The following is a 25,301-nucleotide window of genomic DNA, read 5'->3' on the forward strand; positions in this document are numbered from 1 at the left end:
GTGTTTTTGCATTTTATTCCAAAAAAGGGATTTTTCTCTGTTTGTGTTTATTTACTTTCATTTACAGGTTGGGATGCAGGTATCTGATGGACACTAGTGCCATCATTAACTTTGAGTTTAGTAGCAGCTGTGCGCTGTTATTAACCCCTCATTACCCCGACTGCCACCGCACCAAGGCAGTTCTGGAATAGCCGGTAAAGCTCCGGGATTGTCACATCTAATGAATGCGGCAATACCGGGCGGCTGCGGGCTGAGAATACAAGCCCCCAGCTCACTTTACCTTGGCTGGTATCAAAATCAGGGGTAACTGCACATCTTTTTTTTTTTTTTTAATTATTTAAATAAAAATAAAAAAATAAAATAAAAAAGCTGCATGCTTTTAGGCCGGAGTCACACATGCGAGGGACTTGCATGAGTCTGACATCGCATCACCGGCACAGCCGCACATTCTTCTGACAGGAGCGCATGTGTTTTTGTCTACATGCACGCTCACTATACTGACCCCCGCAGACACTTGCACTGCTTTCCCCGCCCACCGGTCGTCCGGCACCTGTGATTGGCTGCAGTCAGCTGACACGTTGACACTCAGTGTGGGGGCGCGTCTAACTGCAACCAATTACACGCACCGGTGGGCGAGCAAAACAGAATTGTCGGCACTGGAAGCCAAAAGCGTGCCCCGGAAGAAGTTTGCCCCCATGACAGCCTGAGTACACCGCGCGTGCTCCTACACCCCTATCCCTTCTACCAACATTTTTTAATATCCGGATTCTGGTCCCCATTGACTTAAATAGGCACTGGATTCCGGAGCGTATCAGGGTTATTTATTTATTGAGCAGTGATCCGCCGGTCCCGTTTTTTTGCGATTCCGAGCAGCTCTAGTCAGAATGGCTGCACCCAGTAATCTATACGATACATCATTGGATTCAGGATCTCTTTGCCTACATCATGTTGCTCTCAGATGAGGTAGCAAAAGTCTGCTGACAGATTTCGGTTAACATGTCCATTCATCCTGTGATTTTCATATTTCCACGACTCTTCCTTCTTGAAGTAATTTCCGCGTATAGGACTATATATAACCAAATATACACTTACAATTACTTGCCCATGCCTTTTGAACTTTGTTTCAACTTTTCCTTTGGCCAATTCTTGCTGTGTTGCTTATAATGCCTTCTTATAGGAAAATCCTGGTTATGGGGTTGAAATGCATTGTCCTTCTTGGTCAATAGAAGTGATATGCTATCTGCTCCATTGACATTTATACATCATTCTGAAACTTTAGGCTCACATACACTTTATACTGATATCAGCCAAGCCAACCGATATCAGCAGAATTGGGCAGCAATTTAACATTTATGGGGGCCTCCTGAACATCCGCAAAGAATATGTCAAGAGGGGTGGGGAAGTTTCCAGCACATCTGACTTTGGACTGTCCGTCCTTTTATTCTCTGGGACATAAGCTGCTGCCAGAAGAGTATGGCAGCGGCTCTCTCATAGAGAACCCTGGAGCAATCAGCGGAGCAGAGGGTTCCAGTGTATGGTGGAATCGGGAAACATGAGTGAAGAATTGTTTGTCCGACAGCTATCTATTATGTGTGGAGGCTTATATCAGAGGAGAGCAGTGCTGCCATTCCTTTTCCATGACCTGTCTGTGAAGATAACATGGCTTATTATAACTCTTGCTTATTAAACCATGATTTTTAGGTCTGACTCAAATAACCTTTCCGGACTGTATCCTCTGTTCTTTTTCCAGAAAGTCAGCAATTACATCCTTCCCTTCTGTGTAATGTCATATTAATTTGTGTCAGTAACACAGTGCCAGTAAAGAGTGCAGCCATCTGCAAATCACACCCACGGCAATCTGCAATAGGAACTATTCTGCATTAACAGCAATGGAAAGCAGTGAAGGCTGCCCCTCGTTATCTACATACCGTACCTCGTTCATTCATTTCCTTGCATGCTGTCGCTGGGGTCTTTAGGCCAAAGAGAAACTTGTGACTGCTCTTTGCATGGAATTCCTTTCTGCAGACAGAGGAATGCAAGTGTCAGTAACATCCGCTCACCAAGCCTCGCTCCAGGCTACACATTCACAATACAAGGGGCTGATGAGAGACGCATGTGTGGAAAAAGTACATCATGGTGCACATTCAGAAGACGTGACCTTCCACAGCGAGCGTGGTGGTGTCCGGCCAAAAGACCTAACAGCCACCGTGTACAAGAAATGTCAGGGCTACAAAACAAACATGGGAAGAAATGGTGCAAAAGGATCTGTAATACGAAGGTCAGAGGACGCAGGGAAACCACGAAGGAAAAACAGCGATTCCGCAATTACCTCGGATCACGATTCCCCACATCAGTACAATCACAGCAACTCCAAACTGCTACAGATATTTTTTCTATTATTGTATTTGTGGATAAAAAAAATTTGGAGATATGTCAAAAAATATTTTTGGTATACATCCCCATTATCAGAGACTGTTAATTATTATTTTTCCAGCGATAAAGCTGTGTGGGGGCTTCCTTCTTGTGGGGGAAGCTGTAGTATAAAGTCTGCTTTACATGTTACAATTCTGCATATGATTTCGTATGCAATCGTAACCGCCCCCATCGTATGTGTGGCACGTTCAATTTTGTTGAATGTGCCGCACAAACGATTATCCCCGTCACACGTACTTACCTGTCCATACGACCTCACTGTGGGTGGCGAACGTCCACTTCCTGGAGTGGGAGGGACGTTAAGCATCACATCGACGTCACGCGGCAGCCGGCCAATAGAAGCGGAGGGGCGGAGCTGAGCGGGACGTAAACATCACGCCCACCTCCTTCCTTCCGCATTACCAGCCGTGAGCTGCAGGACGCAGGTAAGATCTGTTCATCGTTCCCAGGGTGTCACACACTACAATGTGTGCTACCCCGGGTACGATGAACAATCTGACGTTCAATTCATGAGGAATGAACGACGTACATGCGATTAACGTTTTACCGCAATCGCACGTACCTGTCACACACTGCAATGTACCTTACGATGCCGGATGTGCGTCACTTACGACGTGACCCCGCCGACACATTGTAAGATACATTGCAGCGTGTAAAGCGGGCTTTAGTTATACAATGTTGTGATCACTTTTGACGGCACCTGCTACCCCCCCAAACCCATACATAAAGAAAAGTTTGGTACAGATGGCAGTGGTCTGTCAGAAATATAACAAAAAACAAAAAATACTCAGTCACCCCACCACCTACTGCAATTCCTGGTATAGGGAAAGTGATGCACGGATAAGAGTTCAGCTGGTCACCAGAAGAAGCAAGCCAAAAAACCCCAAAAAAAATCCCAAATGATAAATTCCAAGACTTTATTTTACATTTTAAAATTCTATGACTCCTTTAAAAAGGGAAACCGATGACGAGTTTCGGATCCAACAGATCGTTAATCGGGCTTTACACGCTACGATATATCTAACAAAATGTCGGCGGGGTCACGTCGTAAGTAACGCACATCCGGCATCTTTAGTGATATTGTAGTGTGTGACAGCTATGAATGAGCAGAAATACTCACCTTCTCGTTCATCGTTGACACGTCGCTCATTTTCTAAAAATCTAACGTCCGATTGTTCATTGTTCCCAAGGCAGCACACATCGCTACGTGTGACACCCCGGGAACGATGAACTGCAGCATAGCTGCGTCCCGCCGGCAATGCTGAAGGAAGAAGGTGGGCGGGATGTTACGTCCTGCTCATCTCCGCCCCTCCGCTTCCATTGGCCGGCTGCTGTGTGACGTCGCTGCGACGCCGAACGTCCCTCCCCCTTCAGGAAGTGGAAGTGGATGTTCGCCGCCCACAGCGAGGTCGTTTAGAAGGTAAGTACGTGTGACGGGGGGGTTACAGCATTGTGCGACACGGGCAACAGATTGCCCGTGCCGCACAAATGATGGGGGCAGGTGCGATCGCAAATGCGATAGCACGAAAAATTGCAACGTGTAAAGCAGCCTTTACTCATATCCACCAACTATTCACTACTCCATCCGTCTGGACTTTCCACGGTTGCACGACACTCATCAATAAAGAAGACTGTTTATAACAGTAGTCTTCATACATGTCTGGCCCCACCTCAACTGCCCCTGCTTGTGAACGCTACTTGAGGTTCGTGGAACTCCAAAGGCACCAGTAGCTTCAAAAAAAAAAAAAAAAAAAAAAAAAAGGAACTCTCTGCAGCCCTAAAGCTTCAAATAGTTCAATGACTGGGACAAGGGATGAAAACATTAGATATGTCCCAAAAGCTTAAAGCATAACTGTAATTTTAATTTTTATTTTATAAATCAAAAGGGCACATGAAAATAAGAAACTTTATAATATATCTTATCAGACAAATCTGCTCCTTTCTCCTCGTGGACTGATCAGTCAGTCTCAAAATTCTCATCTCCGAGATAAAATCTGTCTTCAGTGAATACAGATAATTATATTACCGAGATACGAGAGGACAGCTGCTACTGAAAAGATTATTTTCTAGAAGGGAGAGGGAGGAGGTAGAGGCAGGGCTCCTCATTCTAGATAAAATCTTATAAAATCCAACCATCATCTTAATAACATAAAAATCTGTATTCACTGAAGTCAGAATTTACCCAGAAATTGAACATGAAAAGTAAGTCTAGGAGCAGAAAGAAGCAAATTTGCCTGATAAGATATATTATAAAGTTGCTTATTTTCATGGGTAGTATTGATTTATGAAATAAAATTAAAACAACTGTTACACTTTAAGCCCCTATCATTGTATTGTGAAGAGATTTGTGACAGATACAGAGCACAGACAGTTTGTGCACCTAAAGGTATAATGAGGATTATTTTGGCCAGACAAATTCGTCAAAATAAAGAGGTGAGCCTAATGATTAATACATTTTCAGCTACGGTACATCCCTATTTATTTCCCTAATCTAAACTATTTAAAAAAAAAAATCGCTGTATTAAAGGGAAGCTGTCACCAGATTTGGTGACCATAACCTGCGGCCAACACCAGTCAGCCCTTATAGAACACTGTATATAAGAGCCCAGGCTGCTGTGTAGAACGTAAAAATCACTTTATAATACTCACCTACTGGGCGGTGCGGTGCAGACTGGTATGATGGGTGTCTGTTCTTCAGTACCGAAGCCTTCTCTTTAGGCCATCTTTGTCCTCCTTCTGAAGCCGGGGTGCATGACGCGTCCTACATCATGCACACTCGCCAGCATTGAGGTCCTGAGCAGGGCAGATCAAAGTATTGTAGTGCACCTGCGTGGGACCTCAATGCTGGCCTGTGTGCATGACATAGAACGCATCATGTACACAGGCTTCGGAAGGAGAAGGACAAAGATGGTTGAAAAAGGAGGCACCAGTACCAGAGAAGAGAGACACTCATTCGACCGGTCTGCACCGCACCGCACAATAGGTTTTGTAAAGTGATTTTTAAGTTCCACACAGCGAACTGAGCTTTTATATACAGCATGGTATAATGCTGTATATAAGAGCTCACTGATGGTGGCAAGAGCTTATAGTTGCCAAATCTGCTGACAGGTTCCCTTTAAAATTTCCTTTCCTTTACTCTCTACATTATCTAGTTTCTAAGGATTTTTTTTTTCCTTATTTCCTGTCTGATGATGCTTCGGTTGAGAATACTCAAACAAAGCATCATCAGGAAGCAGACGCTATGGTCACTGCCACAGCCTCAGCCCCTCCATGATATGAGGCATCATCACTTACGCCTGTCTGCTCCAGGTGAGCAGTCATTGTGTGATTTGCACAAGGACAACGCGTTCTGTGTTACTTTCTCAGGTCAGTAGAGTCAGCAACAGAACAGTGCCAACTGATTGTCAGAGTACCGAGTGATGTATAGAGACCAGCTTTGCACCCACAAGTTACGTCAAAATCTTGCTTTTACGCGTTGTGTTTTTACTGCCAAGAGATGCAGAATTTTCTCCAACCAAGCACTCAATGAGTGCACATACCCTTAACGGAGCAGCAGGAATAAAATAAGCACAAAAACACTTTTGTCCTAGTGATAGGTCTTTATAGACATTTTGCACTACTGTGCTCAGAATTTATTATCACATTTATTATCCCGTATACATATGATTTTTGGTGAAAACTGTAGGTTAAAAAGTTACCCATCTATGTTGTATTCTGAAATGTTAAATAAAGAATTTAAAAAAAGTTACGTGTAAAATATTTTCAAAATTTGAGACAATGTACTTTATCCAAAAAGATTAGAGGAAAAACCCATCTGTTAAAGAACCTTTTATCATAAATTAAAGAAAAAAAAAAAAAGATGCAAAGCAAGCAGCAATGCATGTGTCTACAGTGCGGGGGGGATTTATAATAAACACAATTTTTTAGCCATTTTGACTACAGACTGTGCTGCACAAGGTTTGAGATACTGGGAAGATATCTCCTCTGTGCAGAATCCCAGTATGGTCAGGTGGTCAATTAGTAAAGGCCCCCCCAGACACAATGAACTTAACATTGGCCAAATCCACAGTTATTAGAGGGCTCAGCAGACGGTCTAATGTGTATGGAGGCCTCCCGACTCTCCCAGACAATTGATATCGGGGAGAGAAGGACTCCGCACATTCACTTTCGGATTGTCAATCTTTTTATTACTGGCAAGACAAGTCATCACAGAAATCTGTCAGTGGCTCTCTGAGGACACAGGGACGCTCAGTACAGTGAGCACTCCAGTGTATGGAGGAGTCAAGAGATAGCTGCTGGACAAACGATCCATCATTTGGTTGACAGTTATGTATTGGGCAGGGGTGGTACGATCTAGGTAGCACGGGTTGCAACCGGGCCCGGGGGTCAGCAAGCCCATGGACCTCTGCACCTGCTTCAGCTGGATGTGCATCCGAGTGCACACATCCAAATGAAATGTATTACAGCACAGAGGCCCATGGAGTCCCTGCACTGCAAATTGCGGCGCCACGAGGTCACAGGAGGCAGCAGCCAGCTCTAAGGCTAACACGTGTGCCCGCTGCTTAACAGAATGAATATTCACTGCTCTCCAAGCCCATAATCCCGCCCACCTTATTCCATTGAAGGCGGTGATGAAAGGTAGGCGGGATTATGAGAATGGGCAGCAGTGAAAATTCATTCTTTTTAAAAGCAGCACAGTGATCACCCTGCCGCCAGCTTCCTGCAGCCAACTTTACCATGCTCTGCTATACATCTTTCCCACAACACCCAGCTATCCCATGTTCTGCTATACATCTTTCCCTCAGCACCCAGCTATCCCAGGGTCTGCTATACATCTTTCCCTCAGCACCCAGATATCCCATGCTCTGCTATACATCTTTCCCATTCTCTGCTATACATCTTTTCCTCAGCACCCAGCTTTCCCTTGCTGTGCTATACATATTTCCCTCAGCACCCAGCTTTTCCATGCTCTGGTGCTGAGGGAAAGATGTATAGCAGAGCATGGGAAAGCTGGCTCCTGAGAACAAGATGGCTAGCAGAACATAGGAAAGCTGTATGGTGAGGGAAAGAGATATCGGAGCATGGGAAAGCAGGGTGCTGAGGGAAAAATTAAAACCTATGGCATATTAGGTAATGACAGGATTTTACCTCTCTCTTTTATTAAAGGCAGCATATGTAATAGAGCAGGTTTACTCTGAAGGTGGTCATGGACATGACATTGACGTAGGCTGATGGTGGAGCAAACACTGAATGCAGGATTGTTGTCTGGAGAACGATCATTGGAAGGTGAAGACATACACATCTCAGTTCATACTGGTTAATATGATCAATCAAACCTCCAATAGATGATTAATGTCATTGGACGGAAAAAAAAAAGAAAAGATAATTCTGGCAAGATGTTACCAAAGAAACAATTAATGGGCAAATGAGCTTTCGTAACTGATTTGTCAAATACACTTTACTTTAGTCTTACGAGTGAGGGCCCCCTTTACCCCACCTGCAATTCAACAATGCTGATCTCACTATGGGCTATGAGAAGGCAATAAACATATATATCCATCACATCCAGAAAGCAGAGTGTATGGACAACATAAAGAAATAAAGTGTAATTACATATTCATTATTATTCATCTGTCACACAAAAGACCAACATCCATTCCAGCCACAAACCGCACAAGAGACCTGTAATCCAGGACAACACTTCACACCGCCAGATCCAATAACAGCAGCAATACATAGGCACTCGCTCTGTGTCTCCGACAACACGTGCGGTGTGTTCACATAACACAAGCACCGGATCTCTCTCACATCATCTGACAGAAACTGAATCACATCTCGATCCCACAGAGCAGGAAACGTCAGATTTAACCTTGCACATGACAAGTATCACACCGACGATCGGCTGCTACCATTACTATACCGATATATGGCACCAATAGTATGGTAGTGTGCGTCACAAATTATAGCTACTAATAAAACATTCACTTCCAATAAGGCTACTTTCACACATCAGTTTTTTTTCCATCAGGTACAATCCGCAAAAAACACGGGTTAAACGGATCCGGTACCGCATCCGTTTTATCCCCATAGATTTGCATTGTTACCGGATTGTACCTGATGGCTTTGCGTTGCATCCGTTTTTTTCCGGATGCGGCAAAATTAATTAAAGCGGCGGCCGGAGGCAACGTGTCTTGCAACGTTTTTTTGTCCGGCGCGATACGGCGTGTTTTACAATGAAAGCCTATGGACGCCGGATCCGGCACAATGCGGTAAAAAATGGATGCGGCTGCCGGATCAGTTTTTGTAAACTGCGCATGCACCAAATTAATTAAAAAAACTGATCCATCAAAAAAACGGACAAAACGGATACAAAAACGGATGCAAAACCGATCCAACTGATCCGTTTTTTTTACGCATCCGGCATAACGGATCCGTTAAAAACCGGATCCGGTGGATAAGGTTTGACATTTTTTGGCCAGATCCTTTGGATCAGGAAAAAAAAGGATTGTGCCTGAATGCAGAAAACTGATGTGTTAAAGTAGTGAAACAATGGAGAATTCTGTAAGGCTATGTGCGCACTTACCGGATTTTGCCGCGGATTTGCTGCGAATTTGCTGCATGTTTCGCTGCAGAAAATGTTCATAACATCTCTGCAGTGAATCACCAGCAAAACCTATGGGAAAAAAAAAATCCTGTGTGCACTAGGCGGATTTTGACAGCTGCATGTTTTGCTGCGGGATTCCCGCAGCAAAAACAAATGAATGTCAATTATTTTCCGCACATCGCTGCGGGATTTCACTCCATTGACTCCAATGTAATCATAAAATCCCGCAGGGAATAACGCAGGCAGCAAATTCTGTGCGGTTCACTGCGTTTTCCTGCATTATTCCCTGCGGTATTTCGCGGTTTACCTCCGGTAATGTACATCGCTTGCCTGCGGTTTTGCAGGGAAGTGATGTCATTACAGGAAAAGAAGCGGAGCAGAGAGTAAAACACACACAGACATAGAACACACATAGAAAGCAAACGGAAATATAGAAAACAAAACACGTGGGCTCCGCTGTATACTTACCGTCCAGCCGAGATAAGCACACAGCGGCGGCCCGGTATTCTCAGGCTGGGGAGGGAAAAGGGGCAGGGTTAATGTCCCCCGCATTATGCGGCACTACCGGAGTGTCCCCGGCTCTTCCTGCAGCCGTGTAGCAGTGGCAGTCAGGGTAATACAAGGAGTTAATGGTGGCGGATCACCACCATTAACTCCAGGCTTGATCATGGCAGCGTCTATGAGACAGCTGACATGACCAAACTGTAAGTAAAGTGAAAAAACACTGAAAAATCCTTTATTTTAAATAAAACACAAACAAGCCTCGTTCACCTTTTTATTAACCCCTCCCGAAACAAAGCTCCGACGTAATCCACAGCTCTGGCGTCCTGCGAGGCTTGCATCCAGCCACGACTGACACAGACACTGCTGAATGCAGCCTCGCAGCGAGACAGCAGAGAGGTAATTCCAGGGCATTTCCCACGGCCGGTAATGTAAACTCACTGCCGACCGTGACAAATGCAGAGTGTGCTCACAGGGACTCTATCTATCTATCCCTCTATCTATCCCTCTATCTATTCTTCTATCTATCTATCCCTCTGTCTGTCTATTCTTCTATCTATTCTTCTGTCTATTTCTCTATCTCAGAATGAAATGACTTTTTTTTTTTTTCTCAATGTGCTTTATTGCATTGAATGCAATAAAGCACATACCAACCCGCACGCGGGAAAACCGCGGCAATACCGCGAACCATACTGCAGTAAAACCGCAGCAAACCGCATGCGGTTTTCAGGTGCGGTTTGCCGCGGTAATCTTTGAATACCTGCGGAATTTTCTTGAGAAAATACCATTTTCCAGTGCGCACAGGGCCTAAGGAGGGATTCTGCATCTAAGACTGGATTCACACATCCATGTGTTTCAGTCCGAGAACGGATGGGGATGCATTGACTGGATGTGAGTCTCCTGCCCAAACATGGAAGCCTCATATACACCCATGAGGCTGGCAATTTCAAGTCTGGATCATGGACCATTACACACAGATGCAAAAAGAAGGACATACTGCCGGCGTTCCCCCTTGAAGACACGCGTGTTGTTGTGATGTGATGCACTATAATGTTGGCTTGTTTCCACCTTCCTGATCAGACCAAATTTTACTGTTCTGACCAGTGTCAGTTTAGGAGTAGTGATGGGTGAATAGTAACTATTCATGTTCGGATTATTTGTAATGAATCCCAAAGTACTACTCCTCACGACTAACGAATCTAATGCAAGTTAATGGGAAACTGGAGCATTTTTCTTGTTGTGATGAATACTGGAATAGTACACGGTATTTGGTAAGCATTATCCGAACACCAATAGTTACTATTCGCTCATCACTGTTTATGAAGTAATAACTCTGGAACGATTCAAAGGATCCCAGTGGTTCAGAGACAGTTTTTTCGCGACACATTGCACGTCATCTTAGTGGTAAATATACGTTAAAAGAAATTATATATTTTTTTAAAATTATACACGTTTCAAACTTTACATTTTATACCCTTAAACCATAGAGTTACAGTATGTTACCCAAAATAGTTAAAGAAGTGGTTCACCCATATTCATCATTGGCCACAGCGATATAATGTTGAGAAACAAGGTTTCTCTCAAATTCCTTGTGTTACCAATAGTGCCTGTGAGCAGCGCTACTGCGGCTCGCTCTTCTCCATGCCCTCGAAGATCCAGTGAGGTCATGTCAACTTCTTGCTGACCTCACATCATTATGGCCGGCCTCAGTCTATGAGTCAATGGGCTGTGGGTGGAGTTTCACCACTCAGCACAGCCCAGCGTCACAGCGCAGCATCTCCCTGCTCCCTCCTCCTTCACTGCAGAGTGCCGCAAGCAGAAGCACTACAGGGCTATGATGAGCGGGGACACGCTGCCCACGGCCCAATGACTCACGGAGACTGGGGCTGGACGCGGCGATGTGAGGTGAGCAGGAAGTTGGTGTGATATCACCAGATCACCAAGGTCACGGAGCACGGCGGGGGGGTCATGCAATGGGGAAAGGCGGTCCGCAACAGCTCTGATCACAGGCACTATTGGCAGCACAAGGTAATCCAGAGAAACCTTGATTCTCAACATAATATCGTTCTGGCCAAAAAGGATTATGGGTGAACCACTTCTTTAATAAATAACATTTCCCACATGTCTGCTTTATATCAGAAACGTTTTTTAAGCATTTTTTTTTTGTTAGGAAGTTAGAAGAGTTAAAAGCAATCTCTCATTTTTCCCCAAAATTTTCAAAGCCATTATATTTAGGAACCTCATCAAATTTGAAGTGCTTTTGAGACAGAAAATACCCAAAAGTGACAACATTTGAAAAACGTACTCTCAAAATATTCAAAAACCACATAAAAAAAAGTTCATTCATTCTTTAGGTGCTTTGCAGGAATTATGTGGAAGGAAAAAATGAAACTTACTTTTTCCCCACAAAAATATTGTTTTAGCCTCAAATATTGCATTTTCAAAAGGGTAACAGGAGAAAAAGCACCATACAATTTGTTGTGCAATTTCTCCTGATTACGCTGACACCCCATATGTGATGGAACACTACTGCTTGTTCGCACAGTAGGGCTCCAAAGAAAAGGAGTGCCATTTGACTTTTAAAACTTACAATTGGCTAAAATAGTGGATGCCATGCCACTAAACAGTGGAAACCCCACCATGTGACCCTGTTTTGGAACCTAAACTCTGCAAAAAATTCAATTTAGAGTCGTCATGAGCACCTTGAAGCCACAGGTGCTTCACAAAATGTTATCCCATTGAGCCATAAAAATGAAAAAAAAAATACATCTTTTTTCAAAAATGTTGCTTTTGTACAAATGATACATTTTGTTGGGCAATTTCTCCTGAGTTCGCCAATACCCCATATGTGGTTGAAAACTACTTTTGAGGCACAGAAGCTCAGAAAAGAAGTGGCACCACATTGCAGTGCAGATTTTGCTGTTATGGCTTGAGGGTGCCATATCACATTGGCACAGCCCCTCATATGCTAGAAAAGCATAGACCCCCTTAAGTGACCCCGTTCTACAAACTAGATACCTCAATTAATTCATCTAGCGGTGCAGAGGGCATGTTGACACCACAGGTGCCTAACAGAATTTTATACCGTTGGGTGGTGAAAAAGAATAATTACATTTTTTACCACAAATGTTCTAGCCCCATGTTTTTCATTTTCATCATGGCTAATAGGAAAAAAAATAGACCACACAGTTTGTTGTGCAATATCAACTGAGTGCACCCATCGAGAACTACCTTTCAAAACACAGTGGAAAGCTCAGACAGGAAGGAGCATCAAACTGCAATTATTTTAAATAAAATACGTCACTCTCTTTATTAACCCCCAAAAAGACCCTTGAAGTTCCGCCGCAATCCACACAACGTCCCACGACAGTCCTGGCTCTGCTACATCTGAGCCTGGAGAGACTGAAAACATGCTGAACTTCAAGGGTTCTTTAGGGGTTAATAAAGAGGGGAAAGAGGGTGCTGTATTTTATTTCAAATAAAGGATTTTTCTCTATGTTTGTGTTTATTTCTTTTTACTTATAGGATTAGTGATGGAGGTCTCATAGACCCCTACCCATCACTAATTCTGGGCTTGACAGTTGTGCGCTGTCATTAACCCCTATTACTAACAACCAAGGGCATCGGTAAAAGCCACGCAAAGCGACAATTTCGGGGCGGCTGCAGGCTGCTATTTTTAGGCTGGTGGAGGGGCTCCAATTAACCATGGTCTCTCCAGCCTGAGAATACCAGCCCCCAGGCTTCATCTTGGCTGGGTATCAAAATTGAAGGGGGGGGGGGGGGAGACAGCATGCAGTTTTTTAAAATTATTTATTTAAATAATTAAATGAAAAAAAGTTGCATGTGGTTCCTCCTATTTTGAAACACAGCCAAGAGAAGTGCTGGCTGGGGGCTGCAGCGTGTAGCCGGGCTGGGGGCGCGTCTGACTGCAGGATAGCCAGTGAAGGAGAGGGCATGGGAGCAGTTTACAGACGCGCAGGAGCAGTGCACAGCCGCACTAGAGCCTCGTTAAGTATGAAGCGTCTGCTTCATTCTTATTTTCTTCATTTTTCAACACCCAGAATTCCGGGCCCAGATTCGGCACTGCGAGGATCCGAACTTTTACAGTCTGGGTCCGCCCATCACTGGGGCTATGCAGTAGAGTCCATTTACAAATGCATGTTGATATTTTAAAAAATTGCCCGTTTAAGCATTTTAGTACTCTGATAATTATTTCGGCCTAAAGCCCCCCCCATACACATTAGGCTCCTCCCTCCCTCGTAAACCTGCTGCCAAGTAGTCCAGCATATTCATGACTTTGTATAACCCTGCCCACAACAACAATTGGAAGCTATTTATAATGTACATAGGCAGAAAGTAAGCCAATCATTTGTTTGGGCAGGGTTATATGTTTTATCTGCTACCGATCTAACAGTCCTCTGAATGCTGAGCGCTGTCAGCATTCAGAGGACTGTTAGATTTGCAGCAGATAAAACAGACTTTATCAACATGACATCAAGCAGCTCAGTAAGTGACATCGCTAGAATCAGGATTCTTGCCTTAAGGCCTAAGCCACACGGCGAGAAAATCGGTGCGAGTGGAGTGTGATAAAACATCGCATTCCCCTCGGACCAATTCTAGCCTGTGTGTCAGCACACATGAGCGATTATTTTTTCAGCCCTAATCGGACCGAGAAAACAATCGCAGCATGCTGGATAGTAATGCGAGACTCTTTTCTGTCGCACACATTCAAGTGAATGGGGCGAGAGAAAAATCGCACTGCACTCGCATTACACCAGTGTACCCTGCGTGCAGAGCGAGTATCGCAAAAGCCGGCTATGCAGGAGAGAGGGAGAGAAATCCCTCCCTCCCCTCCTCCGTGCCTGCCCGCTCCTCTGCAGCGCTGGACCTCCCCTCCTCAATGCCGGCCCACCCCCCGCAGCTGAGGTCCGCTCGCAAGGTCGGACCTCAGTCGCAAGGATACTAGCATGACACACTGCTCCTGCTGTGCTGCCAGCGCGAGCCGAGTGTCATGTGAGCATCGCACTAGTGCCCCGTGTGGCCCCGCCTAAGCATGCTGGTCTTAGATGGAGAAGTGAACACTCTGACAGCTTCCCTTTAAAGGGAACCAATCACCAGGATTTTTGTATGCAAGCTAAAGCCAGTGCTATACTGGCAGTATCAGGCTGATTCTCTACATACCTGTACTGGTCAGCTCAGATATCTACTTTCTTGGATTTCAAAACCTAAAGTTAACAAAATCAGCAGCTTCTTGAGTGACAGCAGCTGAGGATCAGATAATATTTGGGGGGGTATTTTTAATTATCCCCTCCCCCTGTTAAATTTAGCATACATATTATACAATCGATTTAATATTTGACTTGCAGGACCTGTGCTGAGGTTATACCCATGTGACCAGAAGGGGGGGCCTCCGCTAATAGAAAAATGTTGCTTCCTGATATTAGCTGTTGGCTGAGGCCTCGCCCCTTCTGGTCACATTGGTATGACCTCAGCACAGGTCCTGCAAGTCAATTATTAAATCGATTGTATAATATGTATGCTAAATCTAACAGGGGGAGGGGATAATTAAAAATACCCCCCCAAATATTATCTGATCCTCAGCTGATGTCACTCAAGAAGTTGATGATTCTATAAACCTTACTTTCTTGGATTTCAAAACCTAAACATCCGAGCTGACAGAGTGCCAGTATAGCCCTGGCTTTAGGTTATATAGGAAAATCCTGGTGGTTGCTTACCTTTAAACAAGAAGTGATCAACTTACTAAGGCTGCTTTCACACCTCCGGCTTTAGCAGAGCCGGCCAATCCGGCTCTAAAACCTATGCAACGGATGCGGCGACAAAACCGCATCCTTTGCATAAGTTTTTGACATGTGGCCCGACCGGTTTTTGCCGCTTGCGGCGGGATACTGAGCATGCGCAGTGGAAAAAACCGCATGTGGCGGCCGGATGCGGTGTTTGCCGCAGGACGCCGCATGTGCGGCGTCCATAGGCATGCATTGCAAATCGCGCCGCATCGGCCGGATGCGGACCGATGCGTTTTTTTTTGCCGGACAAAAAAACGTGCCAGGCAACGTTCCATCCGGCCGCCGATCAGCTAAATCTGCCGCATGCGGCAAAAAACGGACAGAACGCAAGCCCATGCGGCACAATATGTCACTAAAGTAAGTCTATGCGAAAAAAAATGCAACCGGCGGCAAAAAAAAACGGTTGCGCTTTTTCTGCAAAGCGCCGGATTGTGCCGCACAGGAAAAACCGGATGTGTGAAAGCAGCCTTACACTATCTTGAGGCTGAGATTACACAATGCATCAAAATCATAGCAAAATGTTATGGTTCTACCAAAATCCAAAAAGCAACTTGGCCGCAACATGTGAATGCAGCCTTCGATCCAAGGACGCGGTTACAAACAATAATGTGCTGAAACAGAAAAAGTGTGCTACAGATTTTTGATTCCCACATCCAAAACAAAGCAGCACATTGTATATGAGCACCGGGCTTTACACATTTCTCTGCTGCCATTCTGAAGCCAGGCTGTTCATTCTCAGATAGCTCAGGGCCGTTCTGCTGTCCATAAAGTAAATGTTGTATATAACACAATCCTTAGTCTTAGAGATTTTTCTCAGGAGGAGGCTTTTCCAATGGAAAACTGAAATGCCTCCTCTTTCTCATCCACCTCTCAGATGATACACGTTATTTCTTGCTGATGCCTTCTGCAGAGCGAGAGGCCATCACCAGCGTCAGTGTCTATGATTACCACGTGCTTAATCCTGGTTACAGGTCTCAGGCCAAGAACAAGGCTCCTGATGTCTTCATGACTGGTGGTAATTACACTGACGCGAGGCGAGCGGGCTGGGTCTACACTTGTATCACCAAGTCATATGACTCACCTAAACCTGCCCAGTATAACCACTCCAGCAGTCACACTCACTGGAGTGAAGCCAGGATCTTCTGCGCAGCAGACAGTCTCATATCAGCATCAAAACTCCATGCAGAATATAGTTTTCGTATGTGAATAAGGTCTGAGAAACTCCACTCATTACACAAGATGCGGGTCGGCTCTAGATCCTACCGGGGATCAGCACACACCAATGAATTAGGCCAGTATGGACAAAACCTGGCTACTCACCACCTATTAGCCCACAGTGAGTATTTGGTGAGCTTTTACCTCAGTATTTGTAGCCAAAACCAGGAATAGGTACAAAATACAGAAGTGGTGACGTGTTTCTATTCTACTTTTCCTCTGATTGTTCCACTCCTGGTTTTAGCTACAAATACTGAGGTAATAACTCACCAAATACTGAACATATGAACAGAGCCTTAGGCTGCTTTCACACCTCCGGTTTTTGCTATGCGGCACAATCCGGCACTTTGCAGGAAAATCGCAACCGTTTTTTTTTGCTGCCGGTTGCGATTTTCCTGCATAGACTTTAATTAGTGCCGCATTGTGCCGCATGGCCTTGCGTTCCATCCGGTTTTTGCCGCATGCGGCAGATTTAGCCGATGCGGCGGCCGGATGGAACGTTGCCTGGCACGTTTTTTCGTGCGGCAAAAAAAAAACGCATCGTGCCGCATTCGGCCGATGCGGCGCATTTTTCAATGCATGCCTATGGCGGCCGGATGCGGCGCGATGCGGCAATAACCGCATCCGGCCGCCGCATGCGGTTTTTGCCACTGTGCATGCTCAGTAGCCTGCGGCAAGCGGCAAAAACCGGACTGGCTGCAAAGGATGCGGTGTTTTCACCGCATCCGTTGCATAGCTTGCACAGCCGGATTGAGCCGCAGAGCTCAAGCCGGATGTGTGAAAGTAGCCTTAGTGATACCTCCTATAGCATGAGTGATAAACGGGCGATTTACTAACTAAATAGCATTTTTTTCTCATTCAATCTCTTATTTGTTCCAACCAGAAGTGAAGATCCAGAAGGCTCTTCAGTGAACTACTTTGTAGATTTTATTAGCTTCATTATGGGAGATGAAACTGCAAAAGCTTATATACAGTGCCTTGAGAAAGTATTCAGCCCCCTTGAATTTTTTAACCTTTTCCCACATTTCAGGCTTCAAATATAAAGATAAAAATGTTAATGTTATGGTGAAGACTCACCAACAAGTGGGACACAATTGTGAAGTTGAACAAAATGTATTGCTTTTTTTAAACTTTTTAAAAAAAATAAACAACTGAAAATTGGGACGTGTAAATTATTTGTCCCCTTTACTTTCAGTGCAGCAAACTCACTCCAGAAGTTCATTGAGGATCTCTGAATGATCCAATGTTGTCCTCAATGACTGATGATGATAAATATAAGCCACTTGTGTGTAATCAAGTCTCCGAATAGATGCACCTGCTCTGTGATAGTCTCACTGTTCTGTTTAAAGCACAGAGAGCATCATGAAGACCAAGGAACACAACAGGCAGGTCTGCGATACTGTTGTGGAGAAGTTTACCTAATGCAGGGGTGCACAACCCACATTAGACTAAAGTCGGCCAAGTGAGTCTATATTGACCAATAGTCAAGTGTGAATGGGGACCATCCAACTGTCCTAAAACAGATCTGAGTGGAGAAGGATCTTACGCATTCCCTGGAGTCGCTCGGCTGAGTGCACCTCTATATGAGGGAGTCCGGAGAGATATTTAGGCTGACACCTGTTACAATGCATTGGAGGCCTTTAGGCTATGTTCACAACTGCAATTTGGAGTTCAGTTTCTCTTTTTGACAACCATAAAGTGAAGGCTGGGATATGGCTTCATATTAATGACAGCTGTTCAACTACTAGGCCCTGTGCACACTGAGTATTTGGTGAGTTTTTTACCTCAGTATTTGTAGCCAAAACCAGGAGTGGAACAATCAAAGGAAAAGTAGAATAGAAACACGGGCGACACTCCTGTATTTATCACCCACTCCTGGTTTTGACTACAAATACCGAGGTAAAAAACTCAAATACTCCATGTGTGCACGTGGCCTTAACCACCACCAATCCTGAGAAGAAAAAAAAAAGGGGGTAAAGGTGCTGAGGCTTCAAAATGTTCCCTGCAGTGCTGCACGCCTGACCCCCCATCTATACATGAAAATGATGAAAGACAGCTATGCTAAATTAGTACAGTGATCCTTCATTTCTAAGGCTATGTGCCCACGGGAGTTTGTACCTGCGGATATATCCGCGGGTACAACTGCAGGTTTCCCGCAGCTGCTGGCGGGAATCCGCAGCAATTTTTAGCTGCGGGCATTCGTGCGGCTTACCTGCGGAAGTCCCGGCCTTTATCTCCATAGTGGAGGGCCGGGATTTTCACAGGCAATTCCGCAGAAATAATTGACTTGCAATTACGTGCAGCTGCGGGTAATACGAAGCATGTTCCGCAGCCGCACTTATCCGCAGCATGGACACAGCACTCCCCATGTCCCATAGCATAACATGGGGAGTGTCTGTACATGCTGACACCTGCGGATTTATCTGAAAAATCCAGAAATTCCGCAGATTTTCAGCAGATAAATCCGCAGGTTTAATCTCCCGTGGGCACATAGCCTAAAGGCCCCGTCACACACAGAGATAAATCTTTGGCAGATCTGTGGTTGCAGTGAAATCATGGACATATTGTTCCATTTGTACACAGCCACAAACCTGGCACTGATTGTCCACAATTTCACTGCAACCACAGATCTGCCGCAGATTTATCTCTGTGTGTGACAGGGCCTTAAGAGTCCAGCCTCACACCATCCTAGAGGCGTAAGATGGGGAACACAAATACTGTAGTGAGATGTACGAGGCGCAGGGTTTCCAGTTGTCCCCTTCTTGGCTGCAGCTCGGGAGCACCGCGCTGTGTAGCTGGAGATATAGCACTGCGTGATGGCAAGTGCTGGGAATCCACCAGAGCGAGGGACGTCACAACATACAGGACAAATGGAATGAAAAAGATTTCTAATAAAGGCACAAAGATCAGATAATCTGCAAGTATAATGTGTAATGTCCAGAAGGGTCCGCACACAGGCTGCACGAGTTATGTGAGGAATGCCTTACAATGAGCCGAGTCAGGGCACAGCTCCCTCCTGACGTACTATTATCTCATCACATAGCCAGAACAAGCATGCTTCTTATTACCATTTATTCTGGTGCTACATATATCAAATAAGCGGAGCAGCAGGAAAAGCAAACAAGATTTTAGAGTGTACAAAAAGAGATTAGATCCCGGGATCCCAACGTATTGTTGCCCCTCTATAAATCACTTGTAAGGCCACATCTGGAATACGGGATCCAGTTTTGGGCTCCACATTTTAAAAAGGACATTCAGAAGTTAGAGTCAGTTCAAAGGCGGCTATCTAGACTACTACAAGGAATGGAGGCCGCCCGTATGATGACAGGTTGAAAAAGTTACATATGTTTAGCTTAGAAAAAAGACGTCTCAGAGGAGATCACATTTATATGTATAAATACATGTGTGGTCAATATAAAGGACTGGAACATGACTTATTTCTTCCAAAGACAATACTAAAGGCCCCGTCACACATAACAAGATCGCTAATGAGATCGTTGCTGAGTCACAGTTTATGTGATGTAGCAATGATCTCGCCAGCGATCTCGTTATGTGTGACACCTACCAGCGATCAGGCCCTTGCTGTGAGATCGCTAGTCGTTGCAGAATGGTCCGGACCATTGTTTTTAAAGGTGATGTCCTGCTGGGCAGGAGGCATCCCTGTGTTTGACACTGTGTGACAGGGTCCCAATGACTGCCGAGATCATTATGCAGGTCGCTACTGCGACCTGAATCGTTACGGTGTCGTTGGTAAGGCCTGACTGTGTGACATCTCACCTGCAACTTACCAGCGATCCTTATCAGGACGTATCGTTGTCAGGATCGCTGGTAAGTCGTTGTGTGCGACTGGGCCTTAAGGGCCAAGGGGCATTCATTGAGAGTAGAAGAAAAGCGATTCTGGCAGCTAAATAGGAAAGGGTTCTTTACAGTTAGAGAAGCCAGACTATGGGATGACCAACCACAAGAGGTATTAATGGCAGATACTTTAACAGCTTTAAAAAAAAAAAAAAAAAAAGGGCTGGATGATTTCCTCAGTACACACAACATTGTCTGTTATAAATGACATAAGGCCCTAACGATATATCGCCGGGGTCACGGATTCCGTGACGCACATCTGGCATCGTTAGCGACGTTGTTGCGTGTGACACCAACGAGCGAGTGTTAACGATGGAAAATACTCACCAAATTGTCCATCGTTGACAAGTCATTCGTTTTCAAAAAAATCGTTGATTGTTGATGACGCAGGTTGTTAGTCGTTCCCGAGGCAGCACACATCTGCATTTTGCATTTGCATGTGACACCCCGCGAACAACGAACTACAGCATACCTGCAGCTGCTGGCAACGAGGAAGGAAGGAGGTGGGCGGGATGTTACGGCCGCTCATCTCCGCCCCTCCGCTTCTATTGGGCGGCTGCTTAGTGATGCCGCTGTGACGCCGCACGAACCGCCCCCTTAGAAAGGAGGCGGCTCGCCGGAAACAGCGACTTCGCTAGGTAGGTATGACAGCTTCAAACGATATTGTGCGCCACGAGCATCAAATCGCCCGTGACGCACAAACGACGGGGGCGGGTGCCATTGCTAGCGATGTCGCTCTGTGTAAAGCCTCCTTTAGTGATGAAATGTAGAATTGGTGGAGGAAGGCTTTACTAGATGGACCTAGGTCTTTTTTCAACCTTTGTAATCATGTACATCACATGCGCCCCCACAATTAGGTTACAATATTTCTAGTATGGACTTTTGCATTTAAAAAATAAACAACAGTCCAGAATGATCTACAATACCAAAATAAAGACGTGGTCACACACCCATCTAGCTACAAGAAGTGGTACAGAAGCCGGCAGGGCACCAACAGACAACACCCAACAGACAAGCCGCACCGACCACTAAGGTGAGCAGTCGCCCTTCTCATAATTGAGCGCATCGTGGGCAGATTTTACACATCCTATTAGAGGGAATCTGTCAGTGCAGATGACCGCTCCCACCAATTACTCGGTGCATTATGGTGGGGCCAAACATTTAAATACACCTTCCCTGCTGCTTGTTTTCCATCAATCATCACCCTCCTCTTCTGTGATTGACAGCTCTGGCTTTATTGCGTCAGAGAAGAGTGGAGTGAGCGAGAGGGAAAACAAGGCAATGGAAAGGTGTACTCCGATGTGTCGCCACTCCTTGATGCACCTTCCACCTGCACTGTGAGCAGTCATTCTGACCGGACAAAGTCCCTCTAAACATTAGAACCTTAGCCTAGAATGATCAAAGATAAGTGCAGAAATGCCATCCTGAGAACGGAAAGATTAAGACTATGGCAGACTGAGCTGATACCTGAAACACCTGCAGCGGTCCAGCTACATAAAGTCAGAGATGTAAAGTCATTAGCAGGTTGAGGACAGGAGTTTCTGCAGAGGCGTGTACATACTATGAACAGTCCTCCTGCCCAGGTACATATAGGGATGTCTTTTATCCCGTATGGCTGGTAAATGTCAGTATATACTACACAGGGCACTAGTCTGCTGCACTATACTGCACCGTAATGCACTTACAGGAAAAGGCAGCACAAGAGCAACGTGTGACCAAAGCCTGTGGTGTTTCCCAACTTCAGAAAGAGGACCCCCAGCGCCCTAAATTAAGCGTCAGCCCCCACTGCTGCCCTGGTCTCTGTGTTTTGGCTGCAGCGATGACATCACAGATGCCAATCACAGGGCTCAGCAGTTGTGCCAATGTAACAGTGATGTCACCGCTGCAGCCAAAACACCGATGTCTGAGCAGCAGCAGGAAGCTGGGCCTAGGGGGCGAGAACCTGCTCTGTTTATTTTAGGTATTTCAGAGTCCTGAAAGCAGAAAACCCTGATGAATTCCCTTTTTTGTTCCTAAAAAAGAAATTCAAACACCAGTGTGAATCTAAGGCCTCGTTGCCACTTGCGTTTTGCACAGACGAGTGCAATCCGATAAAACATCAGATTACTCACGCATCAATGCAAAACTATGGGGCAGTGTCCACCTGCGATTAATTTCTCATGCCGCTATGGCATGAGAAATTAGTCGCAGCATGCAGCGTTTGGCAGAGAGTCTCCGCTTACACGCACCCCTATACAAGTTTATGGGTGTGTGTGAAACATCGCACTGCACTCGGATGACATCAGACCGCAGTGCAACGTATGCAGAGGCAGGCAGCGTTGAAGAGCTCCCTTCCCTCTTTTCTGCAGCTGTGATCCGATTGCAAGATTGGATCACAGTCGCACGACCCTTGGCTCACGCTCGCAGCAGAGGGTCATTAGCATATCGCTTGCAATGCTCTCGCATCATAAGCTGTGCAGAAGAGGAACCGACGCCTAATAGTCTGGAGCACTTAGGACAATGTTCAAAACATTAACAATGACATACAAAGCCATGCACAACCTTTCTGTGACCTAGTCTCCCGGTACCTACCTGCACACAACCTCAGATCCTCACAAGATCTCCTTCCCTACTCCTCTCAACTCCTCTTCCCACAGGAAGATTTCTCCCGTGCCTCCCCCATACTCTGGAACGCTCTACCTCAGCACATCAGACTCTCCCCTACCGTGGAAAGCTTCAAGAGGAACCTAAAGACCCACCTCTTCCAACAAGCCTACAACCTACAATAGCCCTCAGTCCAGTACACCACTGCGCAACCAGCTCTGCCCTCACCTATTGTACCATCACCCATTCCCTGTAGACTGTGAGCCCTCGCGGGCAGGGTCCTCTCTCCTCCTATACCAGTCTGTTTTGTACTGTTAATGATTGTTGTACGTATACCCTCTTTCACTTGTAAAGCGCCATGGAATAAATGGCGCTATAATAATAAATAATGTCATCACCGAGCGCCATCCATGCCACACCAGTGCTGTTTATTTATTCTGTTGGACCAACAAAAACTACATGGGGAGAACTGTCCCCACAAAGCATCATGCTGTAAGCAGCACAATCCTCATGTAGATGGGGAGATATGCTGCCAATAACAAAAATATTTCCATGGCAGCATAAACTTTACAATCACTTGAGGAACAGGCGTTCTGGTGATCGGCGCCATGATTACCCCGGCTGAGCATCAATAATGAGTGATCCATTCTTAAGAAGGCTGTTTAGCGAAAAATCCACCTAACTGCACCTTAAAGGGATAGTCTTAGTTTAAAAATGTATCCCTATTCATTGGATAGGTAACGTCCCGAATACTGAGCCCCACACACCCGAGAACCAGGGCTGTGAAGTGCAGAGATGGCGGCGCTCAGTTGCTCTTCAGCACCCAATAGAGGATCACCAGAGATGGCGGAGCTAAGCTAATAGCAGATCACCGGAGATGGCGGAGCTAAGCTAATAGCAGATCAGAGGAGATGGCGGAGCTCGGCTGGTCTACCGCACCCAACAGCGGAACACCGGAGATGGCGGAGCTCTGCTGGTCTTCAGCAGCCAATAGCGCATCACCGGAGATGGCGGAGCTCTGCTGGTCTACCGCACCCAACAGCGGAACACCGGAGATGACGGAGCTCAGATGGTCTTCAGCAGCCAATAGCGCATCACCGGAGATGGCGGAGCTCTGCTGGTCTTCAGCAGCCAATAGCGCATCACCGGAGATGGCGGAGCTCGGCTGGTCTACCGCACCCAACAGCGGTACACCGGAGATGACGTAGCTCAGATGGTCTTCAGCAGCCAATAGCGGATCACCGGAGATGGCAGAGCTCAACTGGTCTTCAGCACCCCATAACAGATGGTGCAGCAGTGCGCAGGGCCAAACACCATTCACACAGGGCTGCACAGGGCCCGGTTCTCAGACCCCAAGTGATGGAGCCGTTGTCCGTACCTCATGTTGAGGGTCTCTTCCACCCTTTCACAGATTAGCGCAGCCTGTGGTGGTCTCTGGAATTTCTCCTTTAATAACCAGTCAGTAATCACCTACCTATAAAGGCTAACAAGTCTGAGGTCTGGGCTCAGTGGCCTCCTGGGCATCAGGGCTACGATGTGGGCACGTAGCGTCAGTCGTGATGTCGCCCGGCTCTGAGCTCACCCTGCCTGTGACTGCTGTCAGTAGGGGCCACTGATGATTACACTGTAAAGCCGCAGACACCTGGTCACACGGAGCGTTGAGGACACGCACTGCCCGTTACCCTGCGGAGGAGCACATAGCACAGTGATGCCGGGGGAACCGGGCACACACAATGGCAGGAGCAGGGCACAGAGCAGAGGACACTGCATCCCGTCCCGGGCCGCGGACTGCAGCTGCTCCATGCACCGCCGTGTTCCCGGCACCGCCCTCCCGGCATCCTGCAGGAACTCCTCCCTCCACTACTATCACACAGCTTTACGGTACCTGCAGCCCAATACACCGCCCGGAACCTCCGCCAGCACCGACAACACGGATCCCGACAGGCAGCGCGTCACCGAACCGCAACGTCACGGCTCCAGCCAATGGAGCAACGGGATGGGGGAGGAGCCGGAGCCGAGGTAGCCAATTAGAACTCGCGGAGGAAGTCATCCAGCGTCCAGTGAGGAAAGGAAGGAATGGGCCAGGTCATGTGACTGCTGCGGGATGTGGGAGCCTGGGATGTAGTGTAGTCACCAGTCACTGACAGCGCTTCCTGCTCCTCCGTCCTGCGCCTCCATACACTAGCGCCGCTGCGCCTGCTCCTCTATACTGCGCACCACCGCCGCTGCGCCTGCTCTTCTATACTGCGCACCACCGCCGCTGCGCCTGCTCCTCTATAGTGCACCACCGCCGCTGCGCCTGCTCT

At 46.3% G+C, this 25,301-nt stretch overlaps 1 protein-coding gene across 2 annotated transcripts in view; it reads right to left on the reverse strand.

The window, feature by feature from the left end:
- Nucleotides 1-24,950, reverse strand: part of FER (FER tyrosine kinase) — a 369,513-nt gene extending 344,563 nt beyond the window's left edge. For both annotated transcript variants that reach the window (XM_075325025.1, XM_075325026.1), the window contains exons 1-2: nt 24,881-24,950; nt 1,934-2,019 (exon numbers count right to left, since the gene is read on the reverse strand). The gene's annotated coding sequence lies outside the window, so the exon portion shown is untranslated. The remainder of the gene's footprint in view (nt 1-1,933; nt 2,020-24,880) is intronic.
- Between the last annotated feature and the right edge of the window lie 351 nt (nt 24,951-25,301).

This window comes from Anomaloglossus baeobatrachus, chromosome 1 (genome assembly GCF_048569485.1).
Source record: "Anomaloglossus baeobatrachus isolate aAnoBae1 chromosome 1, aAnoBae1.hap1, whole genome shotgun sequence".
Lineage (NCBI taxonomy): Eukaryota > Metazoa > Chordata > Amphibia > Anura > Aromobatidae > Anomaloglossus > Anomaloglossus baeobatrachus.